The sequence below is a fragment of the Coffea arabica genome, chromosome 1c, assembly GCF_036785885.1.
Source record: "Coffea arabica cultivar ET-39 chromosome 1c, Coffea Arabica ET-39 HiFi, whole genome shotgun sequence".
NCBI classification, from domain to species: domain Eukaryota; kingdom Viridiplantae; phylum Streptophyta; class Magnoliopsida; order Gentianales; family Rubiaceae; genus Coffea; species Coffea arabica.
In genome coordinates, this window is record NC_092310.1 from 23,838,085 (window position 1) to 23,845,583 (window position 7,499).

Below are 7,499 nucleotides of genomic sequence, written 5' to 3' on the forward strand. Positions count from 1 at the left end.
CCAATAAGGATGAGTATTTTGGTAATTCCATGATCCATAAGGTCCTGGTCAAATTTCAGGAGGAATGCATATGTTTTCTTGGAATATATATCTTTGAGTTTCTCCATATTCAACTTCTTGATCTAAAATAGTATGAGACAATTCCCTGTAAATAACTGCATTGGATAAAGCTTGGATCTGGTTATTGATGAGGTGACAGGGACGATGAAAATGGATAAGAATATGATTGGGGTTTATGTTAAACAGATTTTTCCAATAAGACAAAGGTCTAAACCATTGAAGGAATTTTTGAAGGTTTTGAACCAATGGTCTATTAAAAAAGGGACTCTGAAATTCCATCAAAATATGATATTGATGGCACAAACACCAAAAATACCACAATAATTCTTTTGGAAAATCAGTAGGACTAGCAATGAATATTTGACAGAAGGGATACTCAGGATTAGTACCAAAGGGACTAAGTATTGACCTACCATATGAATGGAAAAGTTAAAGTTCATATTGGTTTCTGATTCTTTCAATATTTTTCTTTTCCCATGGGTATGGTACTTCATAGATATCCAGAGGATGATCTTGAACTGGTGTAAATGTGACAGCCCCACCTCCCCCTTAGGCGAACCAGAGGGTTCAGCGGACCGCCTGCCCAACTCTCGCCGGGACTCAGTCGTTCACTCACACAAATCAGAAATAGAACCACAAGAAAGAGCAAAACGAGGATCCAGTTCATTACAGTTCTTAATCAAAACCCGAATTCAACCACAGGAATAAATAGTACGAGAAGTCAAAACTTAAAGCGGAACTTATATACATTGCTATCTCAAGAGAAAGTACAACCGTCAAATATACCGAGGTTCTCAATTGACCATACAACCAGCCCGTGTCAAGCACTAGGGCGAGAACCATTACAATAGAAAACCAAGAGCTAGACCAAGCTAGTCTATACAGGCTCTCATCCTTACTCGCCTTCCCCTGTTAAGGAAAACAAAACTAAAGGGATGAGCTGGAAAACTCAGTGAGGTTCCGATCACATAGGCAAACAAGAAGTTCAATGCATTCATTGCACGTAGCCAATAATTCAAGATACAAAGATAAGATAAAGTGATAAACACATTCATTAAAAGGATACGGGCTCACATGGAGCTATTCGTTCGTTCGTTCGTTCATTCATTCTCCTTTCATTCCCTTATACCTTCAATCATTTGAAAATGCATTTTTGTATAAGTAAAACCCCTCGTTCATTCATTCATTCATTTCACCCCATCCCGGACATTGTTCAGGCTCCACCAACCTACAAGGTAATACTCGAGTATACCAAAACGTTCACCCAGGTCCCTAATCGCCCGACCGAGTCTGTTTCTGGCTCGAGATGATCGGTAACAAGGGGCAGTGGCCAATTCAGCCAAAAGGCTTACATTCATGCACAAATAACATTTCAATCGTTCAATCATTGAAAACTTCTCAATCATTTAGGCCGAGTGCGATAAAGTATACACTCGCCTCGAAAACTCGTTTTAGCAATCATTGGAAGCGTTTAACATGTTATCAATCATATATAAGCCATATAATCAAGAAACATAATAAACAAGGAACACTCACCTACACAAGCAAAATAACGTCCAATTCCTTAATCACCAATGAAACCTAAAATTAAGCAAGAGAACATATTACAAGTTATCTAGTAAATCAACTAGGTAAAATTAAAGGAAGTCCGACTAATTACTAGTAGGACGTATAAAAATGATTCTTAAGTGAAAAGAGGGTATTTGAATCTGGGGTCGGAAATAATTAGGGTTTCGTAATCCAAGCGAGAAACCAAATTCAAAAGGGTTGTAAAATTTTCCAATGGAAATCCTTGAACTAACGACAAGTCGGAATCCAACTAGATAGGCTAAGAAATACTGTTTTCGGAATCGTTTATATGGTTCAAAATCATCTCATATTCAAGTAGATATTATAGACTAAATCCTTAATGAAATTCATGTAAAAGGGAGGACAAAATACCCAAGAAAACCCTAAACCACTCCTCTTTATTTGGGTAAGAGTAAGTAAATATTTGGAGTTTTCAATTGAAGAAGGATCATGTTTTAAAGTGGAAAAACAGTCATAGGATTTGCCAATCGAAAATATATAAGTTCAAATAGAAACTTAGCTCTTAAGCGAAAATTTAGGTAGCACGCCCTTTGTTTTTACCTATTGTCCAGCCATGTATGGCTTCATTATTTTTCCTCAACCAATCCCAAAGTCATACATATCATCGATTCAAGTCAATAGCCGTTCCATAGGCTCAAAACAATATAAGAACAAAATTAAACTAATAACAAGTGCGGAAATGCAATCTAGCAAAAGATAGATTTGACGTGTGGTTGCGGAAAGAACACATCCGAGGCTACGATGATCGGATTGGGATGAATCTTATGGTGTTTCGAAGCTAAGACATAGGGCTACAATTTTCATGAAGATCACTTAGTCCAATTTCCAATGCAACCTAGTCAAATTCCCAATTTACAGAACCAAAATCTAACTAGTCGGCTAATTTACCGCACTACCTTTGAATGGCTATATCTCAGGTTACCAAGGTCCGATTAAGGTGTTCTTGGAGGTGTTTAAAAGCTAAGACAGAACACTAAAACTTTCATGTTTTGGCCATTGGCTAAATCAGCACGGATCATAGTGAATAAACATGATAAACTGGATGAACTGACTAAAACGGAACACTGGAAACATCCTAAAATAGTGAGGGTATTTTGGTCTTTTCACAGGTTACGTTGCTCCGATTGAGCTGAAATTTTGTAGGTACCTATAAAATACCATTCTCTACAACTTTCATGTTCAGGCCAAGCCTAATTCGGCCTCTAACTATGAGTACTAAAATCGGGCAGAAATGAACTGAAATTTTCCAGAAATCTGGGAGTCTTGCAATCAATTGCTAATTTCCTTATTTTTGGCTTGCTTCACTACCTTAACTTCCCATATCAGATTATAAACATCAAAGCCCCAATTTTTAAGCACTAGAAAAATTATAGGAAAGCTGTAACAATTCCAATAAAATGGAAAATCATGATCCAAGCCTCTATTTCACCACATACATCAATAATTCAACCATATGTGACATATTTAGCAGCTAATCGCGAATTTAATCGGAGAGTCAAGGTTCTAGCATGTATACCTTTCCAAGGAGACTAGAAACAAGTGTTTAAGGCCTTTGTTCCTCAAGAAAATTACACCGGTAGGTAGCCCTTGTGCTAGATAACAACTTAATCGGAGTAGATTTGCGCGAATAGAAGAAACTTTTCAAGATTTGGAGAAGAACAAGATGAACTCTCTTTGTCTTTCTCTCTCTCTCTTGGAGCAGAAAAAATGAAGAAGAAAGGCTGTTCTTAGGGAGTTAAGAAGACAAGAGATTAGGATTAATCTAAGCCACAAGTTTGGCCAACACTTGGTTTAATTACAACCACAAAATTTTCTCTTTCTTCTCCTTGCATTTTGGCCACATATTTTGGTCAAGAGATAACCATGAGAGGGAAGATATTTTGCTCAATTAGTGATAAGCTTGTATGGCAAGAAAGTGGTGATCAAGTGGTGGTTAAATCGGTAGCGCGCGACAGCCGTCGGTCCAAGCCGTTTGTCCTTAAATCACATATACTTGGGTTTTTAACTTCTAATCACTAACTTATTATTATCACTTCTAATCATATAATATTTCCTCATCCAAAAGTCATTCTTAAGCACCAAATTTGATCCTCGCTCCGTACCGGATAGTTACACGACGGATACACGAAAAACCCTATTTCACTTCAAATTGAAATCGGAAAGGAAAACCCTAATTTTCTATGATCATTGGCACTTTTTCTAGGGTGATTAAGTAGCAATATGGTATAGAATAATAATTTCCAAATAATTTTCAAATAAAAGGAAATTTTCAAGAAATATGTAAGGAATTTGCAAGTCCTCACAGTAAACATGAAACAAGTTAAGGCTTTTGGTGGTAAGACTTGTTGAGGCAAAGGTTCTTTCCTTGAAAAGAAATCAGCAACAATATTAGTTTTCCCTTTAATGTGTTTAACATCAAAGGAATATTGGGAAAACCATGCTGCCCAACGAAGTAGTTGTGGGTGTGGGATAGTCTTTTGTTTGAAATGCAGCATTTTAGGAAATGATCCCCCATATCCATTTCAATCAAAAAATCTTGAGAAATGAGGAAGAAAGAGAATTTCTTTATTCCATTTCTTACTGTAAGTATCTCCTTGAAAGTGGAATGATAATGTTGTTCAGAAGTTTTGAATTTTCCACTGGCAAATCCACAACAATGCCTTTTTCCATCAAGATCTTCTTCAAGTAGAATGGCTCCCCAGTATCTGTCACTAGCATCTGTTTGTAAAATCTTCTTTCCTGTGGATGGAATGAACAAGGTAGGAAGACTCAAAAGAGTTTCCTTCAACTTTTGGACTGCAGTTGTTTGAGATGATCCCCAAGGAGGAGGATCCTTTTTGAGCATTTTAGTCAGGGGACTAATATGCTTTGAAGCTTTGGGAATAAATTCCCTCACATAATTGACAACACCAAGAAATTGTTGTACCTGCTACTTTGTCAGATTTTCTTCTGGAAAATCTTTGACAGATTGTCCAATAAGTTGCTCAGGTGTACAAGTTCCATTGGAAATTTTCATTCCTAAAAATGAAATTTCTTTTGTTGCTAAAATAATTTTCTTTTTAGAAATCATTATACCATATTGCTTAACAAGATCATGAAATTGGTTAAGCAATCTGATATGTTCATCTAAAGAATAGCTGAAAAGAAGAATGTCATCTATATAGATGAGTGCTGTATGCAAGATAGACTGAAAAATCTTTATCATGGCTTTTTGAAAAAGTAATGGTGCCGTTTTGAGACCAAAAGGCATCACCTTCCATTGATAATGACGATTTGGAATACAAAACCCAGTTTTGTGTCTATCCTCAGGATAAATTCCTAATTGGCAAAATCCAGATTTAAGATCAAATTTTGAAAACCATTTTGCTTTCGCAATTTGAGAGAAAAGTGTAAATCTGTTTGGAATAGGAAATTTATCATCTAGTAGGAAAATGTTCAGGGGTTGATAATTAATTACCAACCTCATTTTTCCTCTTACCTATTCTGATCTCTTATTGACATAAAAAGCTTGACATGCCCATTGAGAATCAGAAACTTCGATCAAACCATACTTCAAGAGTTCTTGGCATTCTTGATCAGCAAGTTTAGTATCTTCAGGATTCATACCAGAATGACTTGTTTTTGTGGGATTTATATCCTCATTCTTTTTAAAAGGAAGATGGATATAATAATCAGAATTTTCCCACAATGGATGATCACATTTTTGTAAAAACTCTTGATGATTAGAAGCACAAGACTCATTTATGATTTTCTGTTGAAACCTTTTGAGTCTTTCTTCTAATGAAATAGAGGTTTCATCCTCTATGAGATAAAGATTAGGGATCTTAATAAAAGGTTTAAAAAACGTTTTTGATCGTATCCCTTTGGCTGTGATATAAAATTTATTTTCTCTATACACATCAAAACCAAGTAAAAGATCTTTTCCAGAATCAAGATTGGCTCCAAGAAATTGGGTAGTAATAACACAATCTGGAAGGAGTTTAAGGGTAATGGGATTTTTTGTAATGAAGTTTGTATAGAACGAATTCCCATCAGCTCCTGTAAATTCCTTTTCATAGGAGGTCCAAAATTGGTCAGGTAAAGCATCCTTTTTCATGATTGATAAGGAGGCACCAGTATCAAAGAATGCAATTAATGGGATAGGTGTAGAATACTTATCCACTAGGAGATGGACAAGTGCTTGAGGATAGATAGACCTTTTCCCATTTTCTTTAGGTCTTGCCATAAGAATTTCTGGTACCTGTAAAGCCAAAAGAGTAGAATCAGTCTGTTCCTCTTGCTTAGAAAACTCAGACTCTAAATCAGAGAACTGTAAATTAAATTCATTCTGAATTTCTGAAATAAGATGTACTCCCTTTTGGTTCTGGGGGCAATTTTTTGCAAAGTGTCCAGGTTTTCCACAAATAAAGCATTTAGTTCCTTTCTTTCCTCTGAACTGTTTGTTTCTTCTCTTGAAAAATCTCCACCTCTTTCTGAAAGGTCTTTTGGAATACTGCTTGTAACCTTTGTTGAATGTCCTGAATTTCTTGAACTTTCTTTTCCTTTTAGAAGGTCCACAAGTCTTGCATTTTCCTTTGATAATAAGCTCGGGCTTTTTGCAAGCTTGATCAAGACAAACATCTCCTTTGAGGTATTCTCGGATAACCTTTCTGTTGTGGCATAAACCATCAAGAGCTACTAAGACTGCTTGTCTCATCTGTCCAATGGTAAGATTGAGGATTGATCCATATTTATTATGGATATATATCCCAGCACCTTCTGCGAGTGATTTCGGCAGTGAGCTTATAAATGGTTGTTTAGCATGGCCATTGATGGGAGTTGTGAAGTCAACCTTGCAAGTGCTGTCATTGTTGAGAAACTAAAACTTCCAACCATTGATCATCTTCAACCGTACAAGTTGATGAGTACTCATGGTGTTGTTTGGGTTACTAAGCACACACTTGTACCTATTCAAATTGGCAAATATGTGGACTAGGTGTTGTGTGATATAGTCCCAATCCAAGTGACACACGTGTTGTTGGGCAAAGCATGGATGTCGAGGCGAGAAGTTAAATATGACGGACATACTTATAAGTATTCCGTCTTATTTAACAGTCGTCATTTTGTACTTGTATCACTTACTTATGACCAGTTTTGTATTGATCTAGCATACATGAAAAATGAGCTTGAGCATTATAGAATGGAGAAAAATCAAGATGAGGGAATTGCGCCTAACGAGGTAAAACCTGAGGGAGTTGAAAGCAATGAGATGAAAGGATCAGCTGTTGAACTAGAAAAAGGGATGAAAAAATCTGATGAGATGGGTGGTAAAAAGGATGAAAAGAGAGAAAGTGGGCTAATCTTGAGCAACCCGATGAAGGCATATTATTTTCGTAACGAACTTACCTTCACTTTGTTTAGTGTTTCTTCTTTTATACAGATCAAGCAAAGGCACGTTGAGCTGATCTTGGTGTGTTCCATTCCAAAATCAATTGTAGACCAATGTCAACTCTGTTGATATCCATTCATGGAACAATATCAACTCCAATCAGTCCACACCAAAGGGGAGTTGATTCGAGCTCATCTTGAAGGGAACACTCCACATTTTGGGGATGGTTGTGTACCAAGGGTTCGTTTAAAAAACAAAGTACCTCAGTGACTATTATGATTTTCATCTTACTCCAACATCACCAAATTCGCCTTCGGGTCTTGCAAGTATGTTCGGGCCGGAGTTCGATTTCATGGGATACACTTCACACCACTTTGAGGACCCTTATCTCATGACCACAAACGATCAAGTTGAGCATACATTGAAGATGGTTTGTGAGATTCAAGGTTTGAAAAGGGTTATTTTCCAACGTAGCACGTGG